The sequence below is a fragment of the Triturus cristatus genome, chromosome 10 (assembly GCF_964204655.1).
Source record: "Triturus cristatus chromosome 10, aTriCri1.1, whole genome shotgun sequence".
NCBI classification, from domain to species: Eukaryota; Metazoa; Chordata; class Amphibia; order Caudata; family Salamandridae; genus Triturus; species Triturus cristatus.
In genome coordinates this window covers 722,562,714-722,585,674 of record NC_140593.1, presented here as the reverse complement: position 1 = coordinate 722,585,674, position 22,961 = coordinate 722,562,714, and the positions used below count along the sequence as shown (strand labels likewise).

Here is a 22,961-nt window from a genome sequence, read left to right as displayed (position 1 = left end):
CACTCTGTTAGGGAGTCGAAGCATGTCTTGCCATTGAAAACAGCCACCTGGTTCCAGCGTGAGGTGATTTTATATAAAGTTGCCTGGAAAAGTCTTTGTTTCAGTAGAGAGGAGCAGCTTACGTTCTCTAGTGCCCAGCCTACAGAAAGACAGTAGGGACGTCCATGAAGATTTTGAGGCTACCAATTTCCTACATGAATACTGAAACCTCAGAATATTGGGCAAACTTGTTTTTTTTGGGAGAGTAAGACATGAGATATATTCTGGGACGGTGCGGTCACAGGTGTGTGGTCAACTCCGGAGGGTGACTTGGCAGACTGAAATGGCAGTTTGTACAACCGCGAACGGAAACGCAGGCTCCGGCCTAACATCCGGTTAAAGGAAACTTGCTTTATACATGAAGTAATGAATAAAAGACACCAGTGAGGGATATAATGTGACCTACTTTGCAAATCACGAGTCCACCCACAGGTACGAGACGGATTGCTTTTGATGATGTCATGAAAGTGCCAGACCGGGATCTGGGCAGATGATTGGGTTATGTCTCAAGAAGAAAAGCTATGTGACAGCTGGCTGCAAACAGGATCTCTTTCTGGGACCTCAAACCTACTAAAACCCTATGAAATGTTCTTTGAGTTGAGGCGAAGACATTGGGACAGGGCACAGCGCTCTATACTTCGTTTCATTAGCTCTCACACAGGCTTCATGAAACCTGTGTCTTATTTGGCGTTGATAGGTTTTGTTTCTTTTCTGTTGTACTAACAATATACTAAAGTAAAGCAAAGGAAATAGTTGGGCACATGGGTCGGTGTTTATTTTCTTTGGCGAAAGAAAACAAGTCCAGAGGTTGGTGCGTTAACATGTTTGTCCCTGGAGTCCAGTCGTACCAAGTGTGACTCCATGAAAGATACCAGCTCTGAAGAGCGTTATCACAGATAAGTAACTTTTGCTTCACCATTCAGACTTTTATAGACCTGTGTGTTTTCTTGATGTCAAAGGGAAGTCCTCCATAGATTTTGGATCTTTGTAAAATCCCAACACAAGGAACTGTTGCTACGGGTAAATATGTTCTACTATCCGCACTGTGAACACATGGCTGTTCTATGATGTCTGTAATTCCCACCACCATTCGTTTATCAAATCTTGTGCGCACTGTGCCTTTAACGGGTATTCAGGGTGCGTGTTTGTAGGCGTGAATCATGACTCTGAGGTGAACTGTTCATTTCTGACAAAAGGGCTCACTCCGGCACGATTTTAAGGTTTGAGCCTTTGCCCTAAATGAACAGGCATGTGGTTTCTGAAAAGGTTGGCATTTTTGTTTTGGCATCAGCACACGACCTTCAGGAGTGTACGCTAAGAACACCTAAGTAAGGTACTGCAGGCCAGTGTAGAGCTCTGTGGTGTGGTGTGGTGTGGAGGCACAATATGCACGCCTTCCTTTGTGAGGTAAGCGGGACTAGTGTCGGCTCACCAGGCTGTAAGAAGCTGACGGGTGGCAGTGACTGACCTTTTTTTACTTCCTCCTTGCGAGGGCAAGTGGCCTACTTGACTATCCATGTTCTAACCGTGTCCTGTGCTACCTCCCTGGGTGCCCGTGGACATGTGACTGCTTCCAGTGTGGCAAAAGATTGCCAGGAGTAATTGTGCCATGCTACCCTATGAAATCATGTAAAGGGTTGTGTCCTTTGGGCTGGAAAAGCTTTAATCAAATATAGGCTGGAAACGACAAAAATCTATTAGGCCAGCTGGATACATCACAATTAGTATGCCAGTGAGTGCCATTAAGCTGGAGTTTACCACTCTATGGCTGCGGCAACACACGGTCAGAATCCTGCATCATCCCTGGGACGGTGGCACTGCAGTCTAAGTGGCCTCAAGCAACCATCTGTTAAACGCCATATGCACCAGCCTCAGAATGCGCACTCTACTTGCACCACTGAAATAGATCTCATGAAGGGGTCTCTCCGCCAGTGAATCAAATAATTACAGGCTTTAGCGTCTACTCATACAATGGAATTGTACATACTACCTCCCTCAGAGATTCCCAATTAGGCCAGAAGGAATCCTGGCTACCAAGTCTTTGTCCTGAGGAGGCCCCTTTTAACATGGACCGAAACACATCAATACCATTTGCCAAGGGGATCAGACCAGCCAAGATGACACCAGTGGGGCCTCCATGAGAACTTGATCAGAAGGCCGTGCTAGCCACGTGGATCAACAGGGTCACTCTCCCTTTGCACAGTTTGAATAGTTGGGAGCTACAGCACTCCCAAAATTCATTTTCCCCAATACACAACTTTCGAATTGCTTGTGAACTTGTGTTTTTGCTTGCATAACTCCTCCTTTATGGGTCACTGTGGTATCTTCCTTCTCTAGGTGGTTGCAAGGTATGACATAGTTAGATTCTTTATTCTAATGTTGCTATGTATGACATGTACAGGAGTTGTAGAATCTATTGGGTGGAAGGTTGGGAGGAGAAAGTTCTTGGAGAAGACAGTTGGAGTTGTGCTGTTGTTCTGCTTACTGGTGGATAGGATCTTTCTTCAAGGATTAAACCATTTAAACATCTACATCACGTATAAGTTTCTTCATTGGAATATAATACTGGCGTAGTCGGCAGCTGATCAAATCCAAGAAAGATCCTAACACAAAACTGAAGGACTTAAAAGACTCTCAACGCTGAGGCTGGATGATGAGATATTTCCTTTACTAATTTCGTAGTTCTAAGACTGAGTGGAGTTAAGTTATTCTTAAAAGAAGAGGAACGTTATTTTTTATCGCTACGAGGGACATACTTGGACAGTGTACAACAAAAAATCATTACTCTGGTCTATGCTTTGTATTGCCACCGATACCCACTGGCCACTGGCAAAAGAACATCGGTGTTAAAAGGAGGGAGAAAACGAAGGAACTACGATCTACTTGCTGTGCTCTGGATGCCGAGGCGCCGGAATCGGAGGATCTTGCTGGTCTGAGGTAGCCTGCGGTGCTGTAGGCGGCGATTCAGCGTTCTGGCTTTCAGCCAACGAGTGGGTGTTTCTCTGGATCAGGTTTCTGATGGAAGGGCCGTGTGGTGACAGTTGGAAGTCGGAGCTCCGTTCTTTGTGAGGCTCTCTCAGCTTTGATGACGCAGTGGAACGTCCAAGGGGGATTGGTGAAGCGTGAGCGTCAGCGTCACTCCCGCGGTGTTCGTGTCTACGTCAGGCAGCTTGTCAAGTCGTGTGCGCGCTTGCGTACGTTGGAGCTGCATCGGTGATCATCGAGTCCAGTGTCAGTTTCAGCGACGTCTAGAGTGTAAAGTCAGTCACGCTGTATCTGATTCCGTGTGGTGTTTGCATCGAATCGCTGAGGCTGAGGACAGTCTCACCTGGATTATGTCCCACTGTTGCTCTTCTGACATGGATAATTAGTCCAAGTATTTATCGAAGACGCTTCAAGCTTTTGTTTATCGTCGAGTAGACATTTCGTCAGCGATAAGCACGCTTTTCTGGTGAGCGTTTTGCTGCTGGTCTGAAAACATTCACGTGCTTATGCTGCCAGGTGCACGCTTGCTTGGTACTTTGTATATTTTTCGACAGTGACACGCACACTTCTCTTGTGCTTGTTTTGCAATATGTACACTGCTATACTCTGTATTTGCGCATTATGTGTTTAACTTTTTAGTGTGCAATTGAAATTAAGGAGGTTTACGTCACATTTCATGTTAGATTAGGGCGCTAGCAAAGGTATTCTATGAGTGACAAGGTTATTGTTAAAAGGTCACTTTGTAAGGCTAGCATACATTAGTCTAGTTTTATATTAAAAAGGGGAACATTAGATGTTTGGAGCAATGCAAAATGTTACTGCGGCTCCATTTTTTTTGAGTTCTCCAGGTGAGCCTACCATTAAATGGAAAAAATGGAAAAAAGTTTTTGAAAGGTATGCGAGGGTATGTGGTGCATCATTAAGTGCTGAAAGGAAAACAGCTTTGCTACTTCACTGTCTAGGATCAGAAGGGCAAGATGTTTTTGATCATCTACCAGATTTGCCTTTTAATGAAGCTGCTGGTTTGAATGATTATGAGATCTGCATATCTAAACTGGATAAACATTACCTTCCCAAAGTAAGCACAATTTTGGATAGGTATCATTTTGGTAAGGGGATGCAACGGGAGGAGGAAACGGTTGAAAGTTATTTAACGGACTTGAGGAAGTTAGCATCTTCATGCAAATTTGATGCTTTGTTGGATGAGCACTTACGTGATCAGTTCATGTTGGGTTGCAATATGGATAAGGTTAGAGAGGAGCTATGGGCGAGGGATGAACCAACGTTGGATGAGGTCATTACGGTGGCCAAAAGAATCGAGCATTCTTTGTAGTGTGTGGCGATAATTAGTAAGGATAAGTCTGATGGCACAAAAGTGCAAGCTATAGGAGAGAAAAAGTTGCGACCTGTGATTGAGAAGAAGGTGTTTTCTAGGGTGCAAGATACTAAGGAAAAGCATATGAATAGCATGCCTTCCTCTTTTAGGTGCTTTAGATGTGATAAGTCTGGTCATCTTGCAAATGATCGAAATTGTCCTGCTCTTAATAATACTTGTATTAAGTGTAAGAAGAAGGGGCATTATCCTTCTGTTTGTAGAACCAAACCTACTGCAAGGGTTAAAAAAGTGGATGTATGTGAGGAAGTTGTTGAATCTACGAGTGCAGATGAGTATGAGTGTGGGCAGATTGTTTAGGAGGTGATTTGTAGTGGTAATAAGAAATCATGCCCTTTTGATGATATCCTTGTGGATGGGATTTCGACTCGTGTCTTGTTTGATTCTGGTGCTAAGATAACAATTGTGTCCAATGATTTATATGTGAACCAGTTGAGAAACAAAGTGAAATTGTTCAAACCTGATATAACGCCAGTTGCTTATGGGGGCGAACCAATAAAATTACATGGGTATTTTGTGGGCATGATTGAGTATCAAGGAAGGATGACTTCAGGAAAGGTGTATGTATCGAAAAAAGGTGATAGTTTAATAAGTTGGTTACATCAGGGTGACCTTGGTGTGTATTTGGATCCCAATTCAGATCCGCAGATATTGCTGAAGGATCCTGTGTGTGCAGTTGGTAAAGGTGATGAGTGTGAATTTACAATGAAATTGAAGATGCGATTTCCCAATGTGTTCAATGATACTTTGGGTTGTTTGAAAGGGTATCAGCATAAGATTAAGCTTAAGAACAATTCGATTCCTTTTACGTCAAAGGTTAGGGGCGTACCTTTGTCCGTTAAGGATGAGGTAGAGAAGGAATTGGAAAAATTAAAAAAAAATGGAATAATTGAAGAGGTTGAAGGAACTGAGTGGCTTTCTCCGGTGGTCGCAGCTAGGAAGGCCAATGGCGATTTGCGTCTATGTGTAGACTTGCGCCAATTGAACAAATGTGTGATTGTGGATAGGTATCCTTTACCTAACATAAATGAGTTGTTGGTTTTGCTGGGTGGTGCTAAGGTTTTTAGTACAATCGATCTTACGTCGGCATACCACCAAATTGAATTGGAACCATCTTGTCGTGATCTTACGGCATTTATTACTCCATTTGGAACTTTCCGTTTCATTAGGATGCCTTTTGGTCTTGTTTCTGCTTCCTCGGTTTTCCAGAGGGTTATGGACAGTTTGCTTAGAGGTGTGAAGGGCGTATGTGTTTATCAAGACGACATTCTGGTGTTCGGTAATGATGCGGAGCAACATGATGCTCGTCTGGAAGCTGTGTTATCAAAGTTGAGTAGTGGCAATTTATCTGTGAAAATTGAAAAATGTATATTTAGGTCTGATTCTTTGAATTACCTAGGTCATAACATCTCTGGGAAGGGTGTTAGACCAAAAGAAGATTTGCTTAGTTCGATTCACAAGCTATCTCCACATACTTCTAAGGATGAACTTATGAGTTTTCTTGGCATGATCGAATATTATGCGAAGTTTGTTAAAGGGTTTTCTGAACACACGTCAGAAATGAGATCATTACTTAAGAAGGGTGCTACCTTTGTGTGGTCAAGTGAGTGTCAAAGGGAATTTTTGAGTATTAAGGAAAAATTGGCGTCTGCTCCATTTTTGCAAAGTTATGACACTAGGTTGAGAACCATCTTGACTACGGATGCCAGTTTGAAGGGTCTTGGTGCTGTGCTGCAGCAGGTGGGTTCAGAAGGTGTGAGAACTGTTATGTTTCTTTCTCGTGCTTTGAGGGAACCGGAGTCACGGTATTCGGTGGTTGAGCGGGAGTCCCTTGCAATTTTTTGGGCTGTGAAAAAGCTAAAGAAGTTCTTGTGGGGAATTGACTTTGAAGTAAGAACAGACCATAAGCCATTGGTGGAAATATTTGAGGAGAAGGGTTTGGATTTGATATCAAGTAGGATTACCAAATGGGTGATCGGACTTCAGGACTATTCTTTTTCTGTCAGATATATTCCTGGTGTGGACAATATGGTTGCGGATGTGTTTTCGAGGTTGGTCCCTCAGAATTGTGTTGATGGTGATGAGGTTGAAGAAGGTGATGAATGTGTTTGTATGGTTGAACCGCATCATATTTCAGAAGAAAAATGGTCTGAGGAAGTAGCACAGGATGGTACACTCTGTGAGGTAATGAAGTTAATTCATGGCAATTGGTTGAGTGCAAAGTGTGGGTCTGATATGACGAGACCTTTTTGGTATGTGAGGAATGAATTGGCGGTTGATGGAGGTATTCTATTTAGGGGTTCTAAACTTATTCCTCCGGTGAAACTGAGGAAGGAATTAGTGGACCTTGGTAATGTTAGTCATCCGGGGATTACTAAAACCAAAGAGAGGTTGCGGTCATCTTATTGGTGGCCAGGTATGGACAAGTTTATTGAAAGAGAGATTCGTGAATGTGTTTTGTGTAATCTGAGTGATAAATCTAAGATTCCTAGGGTACAGCCAGTGATTGTGAGATCCCGTCCTAAGGCTCCTTGGGATGAGATTTCAGTGGATATTTTGGGCCCTATTAATATTAGTGGTTCCCAGGTCTATCTTTTGGTTGTGATGGATATGTACTCTCGCTGGCCAGAGGTGTTTTTTTTGGTTCATATTGATTCTATGAATATCATCAAATGTTTGAAGAATTTGTTCGGTAGAGAAGGTTTCCCCAAATCTATGCTGTCTGATAATGGGGTACAGTTTGTTTCGAAAGAAATGGAGGAATTTTTGAGCTCTTGTGGGATTGTGCACAAGAGGTGTTCTCTCTACCATCCTGAGGCAAATGGGATGGTGGAGAGATTCAATAGGGTGTTAAAGGAGACAATTACTCTAGCGAAGTCTCTTTCTTTGGATTGGAGGGGTGAGGTTTTAAAGAAAGTTGAGGAATATAGAAGAACTCCTCATTCCACTACAGGGAAAACTCCATTCTTTTTATTTCGTAGAAGAATCCCCAACACTTTTTTGGATCCCAGTTGGGTCAATGAGTATGGTGTGAACAGAGGTAAAGAGTTTGTGTGTGATGAAGGAAAACTCAAGGTTAGAGAGGATTTTAAAGCTGGTGAGAGGAAAGCTATGTTTGATACTAGGGAAGGTGTCAAAGCGTTGAAGGTGAAGGTTGGTGACTTAGTTGCTGTAAAGAAACCTGGTCAAACTGGTAATTCAAATCTAAAGTATTTTGATCCTATGACCGTTATTAAGGTTTTTAGGAATGCTGTCAAGACGCAAGATCACCGTGTATGGAATCTGAACAGAGTTGTTATTTTCAAGGGGGCTCATCATAAGTTGGATGGGTCTGTGGGAAAAAGAAATGGGGAGAATTCTTCAAGTGCGAATCCACGCACTTCTGCGGAGGTGCTCCGACGCTCGTCGAGAATTGTTACATATCCTGGTTATCTGAAAGACTATGTTTGATTTTGTACATTTATTTCTTTATTGCTACATATCCTGGTTAACTGAAAGACTATGTTTAACTTTGTACATATATTTTGTTTTTCTTATTTTAGGTGTTTTGTGCCAATGTTTTTTTTTTGTTTTGTTATGAGGAAGGGAGATGTGTGGTATCTTCCTTCTCTAGGTGGTTGCAAGGTATGACATAGTTAGATTTTTTATTCTAATGTTGCTATGTATGACATGTACAGGAGTTGTAGAATCTATTGGGTGGAAGGTTGGGAGGAGAAAGTTCTTGGAGAAGACAGTTGGAGTTGTGCTGTTGTTCTGCTTACTGGTGGATAGGATCTTTCTTCAAGGATTAAACCATTTAAACATCTACATCACGTATAAGTTTCTTCACTGGAATATAATAGTCACAGTGTTTCAGCATTAAAGTATTCAAAACCATATGTTGTTGCAAGTAATGTATGAGATGTTGTTTTAGAATCTTGCCCTTCTCGTACTGTGTATATCACTATGTAGGAATTAATGAAATACTGTAAAATGGAATGTTGATTGATTGTGTATAAAATATCATATTGAAACAAGTGAAAGTGTTCTTTTTTTTCTTTGTGAAATAAATCTCTCTCTGTCCAGGATGATACATATATATTGTTTTTCCTTTTCTGCTTTGTTGCTCTGTGGGCACAGTGAAATCCATCTTGATTTCTGTGTCGGACAATATGCAAAATGGAGGTTGCAGAGCCAGTCAAACTAGCATAGTGCATTGCTGGCATCCCTGGACATTCTGGAAAGCACCAGTCTGAGGTATGGTAGGGTCGAGTCAGGAATCCCTTTGAAACGCAGCAGTATCCAGCTGCTGTGATCATTCCCTTTTGGGAGGTGGTTTAGTTGAGGCCTGTTTGCTTCTTAACTAACAGTGCTCCCCTGCTTCCCGGCAATAACTGCAGCACTCCATGACATCCTCACCCCCCTCCACATCTCCCGTTGAGGGCACCTGAAAAGGGGTAGATATGGTTGAGATTGGAGAAACTGCGGAAAACATCAGTATTTACTGGCAGAAGTACTGGTCCTGTAGATCTTATTCCAGTGAACTGGGTAATAAAGGTGTGCTGCGCCCAAAGGAGCCAGCAAGGAAAGGTTATAACACAAGAGGGACTGACCCTATAAAAGACCGACTAGAGAGGTCAGTGATTCACAGTTGGAGGGCGCTGCTGATAGACTTGTGCCCCATGAGTGATTAGCATCAGCGAGGTTATTCCGCCTTTGTGCTAGTACACTTGAGGGAGGAAAAGTGCCTTGTGGTTAGTGATACTGTATACAAATATTAGTTCCTTATTGTAGATGTGAGCAGGTAGCGATTTTGCAATATTGTGTTTTTGTGGAAGAAAAGCTGTGCTTAATTTGAGCCGGTGTTTGCCGATGCTCTGCACTGGCACTTAATTTCCAACTCTGGCACTTACAACCATCCATCAATTAGCGGCGCTGCTTATCCATTTTTCAGGTGAGCACATCGAGTGTTTAATAATACAATATACATAAAAAATTAATAGTACCAGCCATCCAGGCCATTTTTAAGCTTTGGGTGACTTGGAATAGTCCGAACTATCACACACGTGTGATGGTTTGTAGCTGTGTTTATACCGGTGCTGGCAGGGCCAATGGGTGGTGCAAGCTGCAGTGGCCTCTTGAGAATGGCCCAGACATTTGTTTTTTTTTACAACTTAAGCACTGAAATAAAATACTTCTCTTTTTACGAGATCAAGCACTGGCTAGACATTCCATCTATGGGAAGGTTATTTTTGTGCAGGTTTCATCTCGGAATCTCTGATCCCAGACCACCACCAACCACCCTGAGTAAGCCTTGGACTGCTAATCCACGTCTGCTATGAGAGTCGAGTGCCTACTGTGTTATCTTTTTGCTCAGTCTGCAGAGCCGAAGTAGGGCCTGTCTGTGGAACATCGGTAGTAAACTAGGCTGCAGTCCCACCCCCACACCCCAATGGTTGGGGCCCAGCGAGCCCCAGAACCTCCCCGAACTGGTTCTGACAAGGTGCATCTGAGGTCACATCCGGTTGTGTATATAAGAGATAAATGTACATCCAAGTCTAACTTGCTAATGGTGGATTAAGTATTTACCGTGCTGCTGAGGTAAAGAAGGCCATGAATTACAGAGGCGTGAGGAGCAAGTTTTGTCTGAGGCTTGGCAAACTGTGGTAATATGCTGAATTTATAAACACAGGCATTTTGTTTGTTTTCTACAGTTTCTCCACAAGGAATTAACAGCCGCAAGGCATTCAAGAGCTCTACCTCCCAAGACCAGCAGCTCTTTGTGTGGGACTCGTTTCCTGTTCCTGTGTGTGAAACCTACAGCACGTGCAGCGCCCCGCCACCCCTGAATAACCTCTCGAAATACAGGTGAGTAGCAAATCTCTTCCCTGCGTTGGTTCACAAGCTTGCTTTCCCTAACAATCTCTAGTCTAAAAGTATGTGGTGCTCTTTTTAGGAAATGCATGGTGTGTTATTTATACTGTATCTTGGCGCTATTCGTGACTCGTACTAGCAGAGTGATGTCTGCTGGTTGGCGATGTCCCCAAGTGTGGCGCAACCTATTTAAGGCCTTACACTTTGACCTTCTCCGGACAATTTGTAAATATTTGTATGATGGTGTGAACTAACTTGTTATGGGTTTGAATATAGGCGGTACACTCTAGTCTATAGTCATTGTACACATGCACGAGCATATCTGCCGGTGCCCCAATCTCATGTTACTGTCTCATTGTCTCCTATCTACCGGGGCCTGCATCTCACAGTTTCGCCCAGTGTCAGAGTTTCTTGTCTTTGTCACTTTGTCCCAATGTCCCAGGGCCACTATCGCATTATCCTCAACTCCCCATCCTAATGTTGGTTTCTCCCAGTCCGAATATCAAAATGTATCTTATCTCAGCATCTCCCAGTGGCAGTTTCAAATATATCAGTAATGCCGATCATTTTGTTTTAATTGATTGATTGGAATTGAAAATGTTTCAGTTCTGAATGTATGAATCAATGAATGAAACATTGCTAAGGTTTGGGGCTTGGGTAGCTGTCTTCAGAGTGTCTGTCACTTCCGTACTCCCTCCCTAACATTACTTTCCTCTGCAGCCTCTCACTCAGATCTTTTGGCCTTTTTCTGGAATCCTCCGTCCGCATATTTCACACGGCATCTCTTTCCTCTTCAGTACTCTTTTCACCCAGTCCTCCTGAACGTACTTTTATTTCCTCCTAATCACCATCTCCCTTTACACATACGCATCCCTACACACCAAGCCCTACATTTTCTTTTTGTGTTGTCCAATTGTGTGTCTTTTGCTTTCTCGCCGTAAGTGCGCCGGGTATGCCCAGACGTGGGTCCCATGCTCACTGTGCCTCTGGATTCAAGCTAGCCTGGCTGATGAGGGGTGAAACCCTGAAACCGGTCCTAGGATGCTTGTTTAAGGTCCAGGGAGGACCTGACTTGGCAGTTCGGGCTGGACTGTTCCCTTGAGGCACAGGGTCAAGACTGATTTGCATATGGCCAGGTCTAAACTGGGTGGCATGGTGAGCAAATGAATGATGGATTTAACCCAGATCTCTTTACTGGGGGTGAATGTTTTGATTTGTTCTGCATTCCGTCCATCAATTGTGTGTCTTTTGTTGTCCATATTTTGACAGCTGTGGACCTGCTTCATTCACACTTTTCTACTATTACAACTGGCACACATGACCATTGCTTTGTACACTCTGAAGACGGGCCAAGGATTGGCCCGCAGGTAGGTACGGTGAGGATCAGCACTGTCTTCTGCCTCGCCTTCGAGGGTCTCAATCATTTGCTGTCCTAAATATATATCAACGTCCTGAATTCACTCGGACACCTTAGGCGTCTTGGTTCACAGTATGCAATACACAAGAGTCATATGTTGCCTGTAAAAAAAAAAAACAACAAAAAAAAACCTGAAAACTAACATCTGGAAGTAGAAAATCTTAAGAAATCCAAGACGAAAATGTGAAATTTAAACAGGCGCTGCATTACTGACCGGGATTACCTCAGGAATGTTTAGTCACTGTTGAGAAATTGATCAGTGTTTTTATCTGGAGCGTTTGGGCATGAATATTGGACCCATTTCAATGCCCCTTTTTGTTTACTGCTGGTTCTGTGACCTGGCAGAGCCATGGCCATTCTCTTTGCCCGAGTGTCAGCCTCTCCTTGTCCCCGACTCCCTGTCCGAGTGTTCGTGTCTCCCCATCCCAGGATCTCCTTGCGGCAGGGCCATCCTGTCGCACTGTCTCCCGGTCCTGTGGTGGGCGCTGCGGATGCACAGGGGGAGAATCAATAACGCTGGTAACCACGTGGAATATAGGGTTTCATGTCTCGCCCCCCAAGATTGTGTTTTGAAATGGGGTGACACTAAGTTGTATCTATGGAGGCGTGCTATTTTTGGAGGGTGCATATTCGTGAGAAAATGGTTAAGACCCTCCAAATGAGGGTGAGTTGGGTATGCTACCGTGTGTTTTTGGTTTGTTTTCCAGCATCCCAACCTCTCGAAGTACAGCACTGCCGATGTGTGTGGTACTGACCAGTGGGGCGACAAGGCTGCTTTACTCTTGTGCCCCTGGTGGTGGCCCCAGACCTGGTATTCTGTAGTGCAACCCCACTCCCTATGTGGGGAGGCCCCTCATCCTCCTCTACCGACCATCCACCTGCATTAACACCCCGAACACAGACCTCTGAAGATCGTCTCGTGATCGTCAGGCGCCTTGAAATGCTGCCCTGTTTTTGGAGCCTGTTTACGTTTTCCTCTCTCTCCATGTCACACTCCCTACCCCACCACCTCCTCCTCTCCAGCCTCTTCCCACAGCCCGCAGGGTTCCTGGAGCTTTGCAATAATTCCCGCTCCCTCCGGTGACTCCCTGCAGTGTTCGATCGCATTCTGGCACGACAGCTCCACCCAGCGGACAAATTCTGCATTCTGCAGTATTCAGGCGCAAACAGACGTGTATAATGATTTTTCCAAATCTAACTTCCAATTTGTGCACTATTGGGCACGTGTTAACATCTCCCCTCTACTATTTTAAGAGTTGGACACCTCACATACTCCTTTAGATCGAGGTAAAGGATGAAAGGCATTGCCTCCCTTAGTATGGGACGAGCAATGGCACTCGGGTGGCTAAAATGTTAACACCATTAATGGCGTGGCAAATATCGGCCTCACTGCGTGCCTCTTTTCTCCCAAGGATAGCACTCCCATTACCTTTGAGAAGGGCCAAAAAACAATGCCAGAAATGCAATGAGTTGAATGCTTGGCTTAATCGCAGCCACTGTATTTACAATGGACTGATTCCATTCCATCGCAGACCGACCCCCCTCCGTGCTACGTCAGAAAGTGATCAGTCAAAAGCAAACCCGCCTTGGTCCTGCTGCAGAAGGAATCGTCCAGCCTGGACTGCTGGTGCCAGACCCTGTCCCCTTCAAACAGGAGCACAGGCAGCCCCAGAGCGGTTCAACCTTTTAGGTTTCCTTCGGGAGGTCGCGCATGATCCACTGGCAAATGAGCAGGGAGCTAATGTCTGGGCATACGTTGCCTCTCTTTGACGTCAGTTCGGAAACTACTGAAAGTGGTGGTGATATGCCTGAATGAATCTCATTTGCTGTTAGTTACTCTGGCCACATTCCAGGCCATTTTTTTTAAAACCACTTCGGACAGGAGCTGTATGCACATTAATCTTAGTCCCACTTCTACATGGACATCCAGCTCAAAATGACAAACCACATCTTTTAGACCGAGGACAAGCAAACCCAGAATGCCTTTGGCCACCTTGTGCCTTATCAGTGCGGTGCAACTTGAGTTCAATGGCCCGGTGAACATGGGATCCACATGTTGCTTAAGGGGTAAACAAATATTAGCACTCCAGGGCATTGATTTAACAAATGGGTGCTTTCTGGGGGTTGTAGTCTGTCATCTTCAGTAGAACCAATTAGACTGACACCTGCAAACAGTGCTTTTTGAAAGTGGAAGATTTGTGTCCCATGAATGAGAGCGAGCAAGTCACCCAATGCTATTTAGGTAATTCAACATATCAATCAATCATCATTTGAAGAGCGCTGCACGGTCACCCCTGGGGGTACCTGGGAGCTGGGGTGCAAGGTCTCTGTCAAAAAACCAGGTCTTGTGGAAATGGCGGGAAGAGATGAGCATAAAAAGGCAAAACAGAGGTCAGAAAACTAGCAGAAAAGGTCAAACAGAGGGCAGAAAAACTGTCATAAAAGGCAAAACAGGCGGCAGAAGGCACTCAGCAGAAAGTAGCAGACGGCAGGCAAGCTGGACAAGAGAACTGTCGCAGGGGGAGCCGGCACAAGGACCTACTCAATGGGGTTGCATTGTGGCCTCCATTAAGTAGGTCCTGGGGGGAAGGGACACGGTGGGAGGAGGGAGACAGAGGGAAGAAACGAGCACAAGAAGGCAAAACAGAGGGCAGATAAATGAGCAGAAAAGGCAAAACGGAGGGCAGAAAAACGATTAAAAAAAATAAGAGGCTAAAAAAATGAGCTGAAAAGGCAAAAATAGCAGAAGAGTGCAAAGCAGAGATCAGAAAAAGGCAAAACAGAGGGCAGACAAAAGAGCAGAAAGGCAAAACAACGCAAGAAACGAGCAAACAGGGCAGCAGGTAGACAGGCAGTAGGGAATAGCAGACTGTGGGCAAGCTGGACAGGAGAACAGTCACGGGGTGGGTCTACAAAAGGCCCCCCTAATGCTCCCTAGGCAAACATACGGAATAGGCGGTCATAATTTAAAAAGTATTACTATTAACGCTAGGTATGCTAGTGTTGTTTGGTCCCTTCCTATGAGGTCACAAAGTGTGACGTTTTGGCAGTGTGTGCAATAATTTGGCCCGTATATTTATTTTTCTTTATCTTCAGCCCTTGCTCTCACTATCTGTGGTGCTAGAGGTGTGCAAGCTGGGAGAACTGGGCCAGCCCTCCACGCCACGCTAATCACCCCTGGTGGTTGTGTAAGCTCTCAAGGGAGTTGAACCACTTTTTAGGTCTCGCCTAGCAGCACGCATGCGCTGCTCTGCGTGACTTATTGTAAGGGCTTCAAAGAGCTCACCACACACACACGCTTGTGCGTGTGTGGCCAATTGCTTGCGGTTACCCGCACGGCGTAATATGTTTTGAATTCTCGTGCCCAGACACGGGCGCGATAATTCAAAACATATGGCCTGGTGCTCGCTCTTGCGCGCACCACTTGCGGGATGCTGCATTCCTTTTTTCACTAGGCATGCAGGCCTGCTAGTAGCAGATTGCCTACCCTTTGACTCTGTCACCAGTGCACTATGCTTCCACTCCTGGACTATTGTAATTATTCTACAGAACTCATCACACTGTGTAATAAATGAACTCCTAGGGCTGCAGCGGAGCTGTCCTCGTGACTAGGATGCCGAGGATCACACTACAAACAAGCTTAAAGTGAAAGGAGCGAGGACTAGCTTTCAAGTTACTGCGGGTCGTGTTTACTTGAAACCCAGCCCGGGTCAGATACGGACTGCGTGCCTGACGCTGGACCCCTCAGCTCAAATCTGTGTTGGCCACACGAAAAGCCACGTCACGACTGCTTGTTAATATTAATGTTGCCAGCCAGTTGTAACCAGCGGCGCTGATGACCTTTCAGCTTCACCGGTGTGTGTGTGCGCGCATTAGAAGAGACTGCTCGGCCACAAGGGCGCAATAAAACCCCGGGCACCCCGCTGTGTCCCAGCCTCTGAAACGCCCAGGGATAATGAGGTTAGGAAAGGTCAACTGGCAATTTACGGGCACTCGAGAGCCGGTGTGCCCGCTAATGACATTCTTCCACAAAGCGCGTGGGCTTGCATTCGTGCAGGAACAACAAAGGGCCCCTGATTGCGAACATGTTGTTTTATGGCCAATCAGCTCGAGCAGAGCCACATGTTGCTAATCATCCCACCAAATCAAGGTCACGACTCCTCTGCAGACACCCCAAGTCCTCAATGACCTTTAGCAGACTTCTCATGTGTCCCAAGTCGTGCTCGGGTAGCTCACCCAGCTCAGCTTTGTTTTTTGCATTCTGCTTCTCGTAGTCACATTTATAGCAGTATTACTACAGGACTACAAGTTACAGAATGCAAAGGGAAACATTAGACTGGATAAGAATCTGAGGCAGGGAACTGTGGATTTAAGAGGTCTGCTTCTCTCTGAACCTTTAGGATAAGTAGAACTGTTGTCTCACGGCTAGACTGACGACTTTGGAGCTGGGAAACCAAGGTTCGAGCCTTGGGGTCGACTCCACATCCTTTGATTCTGGGCAAATCACTTAATCTTCCCATGCCTACCAAAACAAGCATTGGCATAGCCAATAGGTCTCGCTTTTGGGACCTTATAAGTAGTTATGCAGCACAATATCCTTGGTGCAACAACATCAACCGTTGCATGGCCAAACACTTATAAGGTCCCAAAGGCGATACCTATTGGCTATGCCAATGCTTGTTTGCCGTATATCATCTCACTGTAAGCGCTGCAGTCAGCATCCACTTCCTCCCTTTGCCTCTGTGACAAGTTACTGTAGCCTGAGCAGGGAACTCCCTCACACCCCTTGTGTTTGCACGACACGCCATGTTTCGGTATGGCATGTTACTGTAAGAACGGCAGTGAACTTCTTTCCACCACTTGCGCACATCCCTGTCTGCTCTCTACAGAGCTCACTGCCGACCTCGGTGCCTTCATGGCCTGTTCTTGGAGGCTCTGCAGGGAACTCGCTTCTGCCCCTGCAGCCTGCATATCTTATGTTACTGTAACCTCTGCAGTGAGCCCCCTAACCCCGTGCCTGTAAGGTTTGTTCGGAGCTCACACTCTGTCCCCTTTCACCTCCCCTGTCTGCCTGTAACCTCTGCAGTGACCCTCCTAACCCTGTGCCTGTAAGGCTTGTAGAGAGCTCGAGCTCACCCTTTGCACCCTTTAACCTGCCCTCACCCCTAGCTGCCTGTAAAGCTTGTAGTACTGTAACCTGTGCAGGGATCGCGTACTTGCCCACAGTGCCTGTGTAGCTTGTGTGACCGTAACCTCTGCAGTGAGCCTCCTATCCCCCTAACCCTGTGCCTGTAAGGCTTGTGATACTGTAACCGGTGCAGGGATTGTGCACTTGCCACCAATGCCTGTAGAGCTTGTGTGACAGTAACTTTTGCAGTGAGCCTCTTACCCCCCTAACCCCGTGCCAGTAAGGCTTGTAGTGCGCCCACTCTCTACCTGCTCACCTCTCTCCTCCTCGGTTGCCTGTAAGATTTGTTACTGTAACCTCCGCAGTGAGCGTCATATCCCCCCAACCCCGTGCCTGTAAGGCTTGTAGGGCGCCCACTCTCTGCCTCTGTGCCCGCTCACCTCTCTCCTCCTCGGTTGCCTGTAAGATTTATGTGACTGTAACCTCTGCAGTGAGCCTCCTAGCCTCGTGCCTGTAAGGCTTGTAGGGCGCTCCCTTTCTGCCTAAGACCTATGTTCCTGTGACCTCTGAAGGGACTGGGCGCCCCTCGCTCCACCTGTGCTCGGCATGGCCTTTGTTCCCGTGCTCCTCCGTGCCCGCGCGCCCAGGGAATGTGCTGGAACAATCGTCCAGTGTGCTGTGCGGCCCTGCCTCATGCCTACCCATGATGCACCGCTGCTGGCAGCCTGCGAGGCTTGGGCCTGGCGGGAGTGCAGCAGGGGCCGGGCCTGCCGCTCAGGCTTGTTTGGATTCACTGAAGCTCACACTTGTGCCTGTGTCAGCAGGCCTTTCTGCTGTCAAGGTTATCTGGAGAAGGTTAGCGCCAGAGGGGGAGGGGGCAGGGAATTAATGGGGGCGCAGAGATGCCAGCAGGCTGCCAGGGCACTTCTCCGGCAGCTGGGATGTGTGACTGGGTCGGAATTAAAATGGCTCTCCGAGCTCAGAATCTCTGCGGTTATTATTCTGTTTTTCATGGAAGCTGTGGACGAGTTCCCCTGGTCTCTGTTTTCCTCAGATGCTCGGGTCCTTGTGCACTCAAAGCTGTTAAACGAACGCATCTCGTGTTAGATGATTCTGCAAGCTCAGCATGCTTCTGTGCAGGCCCCCTACCTAGATAAACCTGCGGCTATACTTGGCTCTCGGTGTGCCGTTTTGGCAGTACTCGCACAGCACTTGGCAATGCTTGCGCCATGTGTGGCTATGCATGTGCCTTGAATGGATTTGCATGTGCCCACATGGTTATTTATGTGTTGTAAGACTGTTCTGCACCATGCTGTGCTCCTTTCCCCCAAGCAGGATGTGCCTCCTGCTTAATCCATTTATTCTATAGAGCAAACCTAGCCCAAAGTCAGTGGTGTGCAGCACAGGGTCAAAGAAAAGCATAGTCATCGAGTCACAGGGGAGAAAACTGGGTTGTGTATGGTTAATGCATTGTGATGTAGTGTTCTTTAAACAGCTGCTTCTCCACCTCCTTCTCAAATTGAGTCAGTCCTGGTGATGTTGTTCCAGATTTGCATATGCCTGGGTCCAAACTGGAATGGCATGGTTAGCAAAAAATCAGTGGATTAAGGCACAGATCTCTGTACTGGGGTGAATGTATGACATTGTTCTGCATTCTGTCCATCAATAGTTCTTTTTGCATTTGTCACGCCGAGTGGGTCCCGTGCTCTCCATGCCACTGGAGTCAAGCTATCCTGGCTGATGAGGGCTGAAAGCCCGAAACCGGTCCTAGGATGCTTGTTTCCAGTCCAGTGAGGACCTGGCCTGGCAGTTCGGTCTGGACTGTTCCCATTGGGCACAGGGTCAAGACTGATTTGCATACAGCTGGGTTCAAACTGGAACGGCATGGTGACCAAAAAAACGATGGATTTAGGCCCAGATGTCTGTACTGGGGTGAATGCATTGGGGTTCTACATTCTGTCCATCAACTGTTGTTTTTGCATTTGTCACCCCGAGTGGGAAGGGTATGCCCAGACGTGGGTCCTGTGCTCTCCATGCCACTGGAATCAAGCTATTCTGGCTGAAGAGTGGTGAAACCCCGAAACCGGTCCTAGGATGCTTGTTTCCAGTCCAGGGAGGACCTGGCCTGGCAGTTCGGTCTGGACTGTTCCCATTGGGCACAGGGTCAAGACTGATTTGCATATGGCTGGGTCCAAACTGGAATGGCATGGTGAGCAAAAAATCAATGGATTAAGGCACAGATCTCTGTACTGGGGTGAATGTACGACATTGTTCTGCATTCTGTCCATCAATTGTTGTTTTTCCAGTTTTTAAGTACATAGACGGAAAATGGTCAACTTTTCTGCAGCATTAGCCAGGGGCTATCAGGGCAATGGAGTTTTATTAACACGGGGGGGAGTTGATTCTATTTCCTCAGGCCAATGATGACACGTGTTGCTGCCTGTAGGATGCCCTTAAAGGGGATGTGGGGGAGTAGGGAGGGAGCAAGTGTGGAGTCTGTGAGGCCATAGAGCAGGGTGGTTACCAAATTGTATAACAAATTAAATATGGGTGTTTTATGTTTCACAGAACGATCGTGCTGTAAGGTAAAAGCAACTTTGGGTATTGCACCAGGAAGAACCATGAGGCTTCTGAATTTCAATTAGCTGGTTCAGGAGGCAGGCTTGTCAGAAGTCTTTGCGAGAAAGGACCCAGGCAAAAAAATAATGGGCGGGATGGGGGCCTCTGCACACTTTTTCTGCTTTTGGCAGGTGCCAGAGCAATATCTTGCAAGGTATTTCAACAAGTGTAACTCAGGGTAAGAGAAAACATGCCATCTGGTGCAATCTAGTGCTATGACCATGTCATGTGCCTCTATTAATGAAGATGGCAGGCCTGCTTACATTTATAAATACATTACTACATTTTGCTGAAACAATGCGGGCCTGGGGTACAACTCCCTTTCTGCTGCCCCACCCCGTGTGGTGGCCATGTCAGGAGATGAGCACGCTGCTAGGAAAGGAAGCAGAGTTCGAGTAAACACCTCCTGTCCTGAACAGTGCCACGAATACTGCTCCTGTTGCCTCTCCGTAATCTATCCTCTTCTACCACTTTAAAAACGTAGATGTCAAGACATTTGTAACGATCCGGGTGCACTGTGAGCAGCCCCTTATCCCTCTGTAAGCGCCACTGCCTCATCACTATGGCCCCTGCTGCCTCATTGAATGACGCTCTGTGTGATCACTCTTACTTTCCTTCTGAAGACCCCTCCTTTTGTCCCAGTGTAACTATCACCTGCTTTCCCAATAACCACTTATTTTGTGCCCTCCTCTGCTGTTCCCTGGAACCACCACCTCCTGCTTCCCCTACATCCTCTTCAGCCCTTGTTGGAAGCTCTGCTGTTTCGCTAACCATAGACTGTGTCCTGGAAACGCATCCTGCTTTTCCCAGCGGCTACATCCTACTATCGCTAGCAAGTCCTGTTTGCTGTCTCTAGGAACCACGCGGGGGTGTCCTCTGTACCCACTACTGCTGTCTCCACCCAGGAGCCATCCTCTGCAGTCCTCGTAACTATTTCTTGATATTCTTCTTTAGCCATCTGGTGTCGTCCCTCCATAACTACAGTGTGTGGTCCTCCTATAACCACACCGTGCGGTCCTTCCACGAGGACACACGGCGGCCCTTGCTTAGCCACTACCCACCCCCTGGTGTGCTCCTCTAGCCACACCCCGATGTTTCTCATAACCAGTATCATCTTAAGGATTTTTGGGTCCCTGGCCAAGAAATATTCTGGGGGCCCCAGTATGGAAAAACTTTGAATTTTCATACTCCTTTTTTTTCTCAAGCCCATGTTGCCTGACCACATTGAAATGTAAGTCAAAGGTTAAGATACAAAATAGGCAGAAGTGAACTAAAAAATGTTAATTTTCCGCGGGGGAGATGGGCAATTGCCTACTTTGTCCTTGCCTTAAAACGTCTCTGCCCATAACAACCTCTTGCTGTCTCTGTACCATCCTTCTGATGTCCATTTAATAAGCCCTATGGGTCCTCAGAACCACTGCTTGCTGTCCCAAGTACCCATCTCATTCAACCCTGCTGTAACAAACATTTTCTACTCTCCCTCTTAAACTGCTATCCCTCTGTCCCTTAGAACCGTGACCCACTATCCCCCAAATCACCTCCTACACTTAGACACTGCCCCACTCCTGTTGACTTTCTGTAAACTCTCCTTCTAGAACTGTTGGCTACCCCCAACTTTTTTTTAAGCTAATACAAGTCTGTTGTTTAACCAGATCAGGGACATCTAGCGTTTGAGAATGTGTATATTGATGGTAGGACATCACATTTTTTTTCGTAGCGATAGCTATAAAAATCCTGTTTGAAGCAGGCTCTGGACCCACAACAAAAATTGAGGTAGAAGTCAGGAAAGACATAGCAGGGTGCTTCAGCAACCAGACAGAGGATAACAATAATTGTGATCTGACCCTCTTTAATCCCTTTCAAGGGCGCAACATGTTTTCATGTGTCCCACACAGGCCTTTCAGGCAGGATTTGACACTGTAGTGGCAACAGAAGGGGCAGCAGCCCTCATCCTGAATGTCGAGCTATGCTCAGAGGACTCGTAAGTGCCCATTCATGTCCACCGGACTATCAAAGTGGTCTATTGTGTTGCTACTGGAAGAAATTTCACACCTCATTAAAGGTTAAGTACTGGCTGAGAAGCTGCTAGGGAGTAATGCAAATTGGCCTCCAGGAGGTTTAGGCAGGGTAAATGTAACTTTCTTAGAGTTAGTTTTCCTAATGCTTTTAAAAATCAAACTTCCGGAGGAGGAGCCTAGCGTGCATCCAAGATGGTCGCGTGAGCACAGGGCTCCCCGGACCCTCGCTGCTCCTCGGAACTTATCCTGATTTCATCCTGACTTGGTTTACGGAATCTGGAAGATGAATGCTGGCTGAACACTGACCTCCTTTCAGAAATCAAATCGGACCTGGGAATCCTGATCTATGGTGGTTTGAACTTTTGAGGCCCAACCGATGGCTGTGCCCGGTGCGAGGGTGAACTGTGGAGCCGGGGCGTAATTGAACAACAACGGCAGCAGAGCTGTGCCAGTGGCCGCTCCATCACTTTCGGTTTCACTTTTGGATCTCTGAGGGGCTGGACGGTGGAATTGCTTGGTGCAGCTGGGTGTTTACTTGGCCTCTGCTTGATGCCTTTGTCTCCGCCTGCTACCAGTGTGCCCATTGACTTTGGTCCCCTCGCACCGCCACATTGCGGACTCTGGTGCGGCTCCTGTCTGCTTTGCCTGTGCCCCTTCGACACTTGATCGGCGGTCCCCCTTTGGCGAGCGTGGTCCTCATGGGAGGCAAGGGGGGCCCCGAGGGGCGTAAGACTAAGACATCCCTCCGTGGGGGACCGGTCCAGACGAACAACATGGACCGCTACACTCATGGCAGAGGGTCCCCTGGAGCGGCCGGTGCCCCCCCGGACGATGCCGGTGGTGGCCCGTCCGTTTTCCCGGATCTGTCCCTGCAGGACATCATGGGCGCCATTAACGGCATCAAGGAGACCATCGCTACGCAGTACGAGGCCTTGGCCCGTAAAATCGACACGGTGGCTATTGATGTTACACTAATTCGGGCGGATCTCTCTAAGACCAACGAGAGGGTTCAAGCGCTGGATGTGCGGACGTCCACCCTTGGTGCGGATGTGTCGGACCTGCGGACCACTCTCGGCGACCTCAAGTTGGCCAACGATCAGATGGCCCGGCGGCTGGAGGACTTTGAGGGACGGGCTCGACGCAATAACATCCGTGTCGTAGGCGTTCCGGAGTCCTCCGACAACCGCCCGGTTGATCTCCTGGTTGAGGAGCTCATCCTCAAACAGCTTGCCCCCGCTGGCCTGAGTAAGTTCTTTGCTGTGGAGCGGGCCCATCGAGTTCCGGGCGGTCGGCCGCGACCGGGGGCCCCCCCCGAGGCCTATAGTAGCCAAACTTTTCCACTACAGAGACCGAGATGCGATTCTGCAGGCCTCACGGGTCCATGGCTCGGTTCGTCATGAGAACTCGTCTATTAACTTTTTTCCGGACTTCACCCAACTTGTCCAGAAACAGCGGATGGGTTTCCAGGGGGTGAAGCGTCGTCTCCGTGACCTGGGCCTCAAGTACTCT

At 47.0% G+C, this 22,961-nt stretch overlaps 1 pseudogene; it reads left to right on the top strand.

Moving 5' to 3' along the window:
* LOC146789922 (uncharacterized) overlaps positions 1 to 22,961 on the top strand; it is a 267,783-nt pseudogene that overhangs the window by 40,647 nt on the left and 204,175 nt on the right.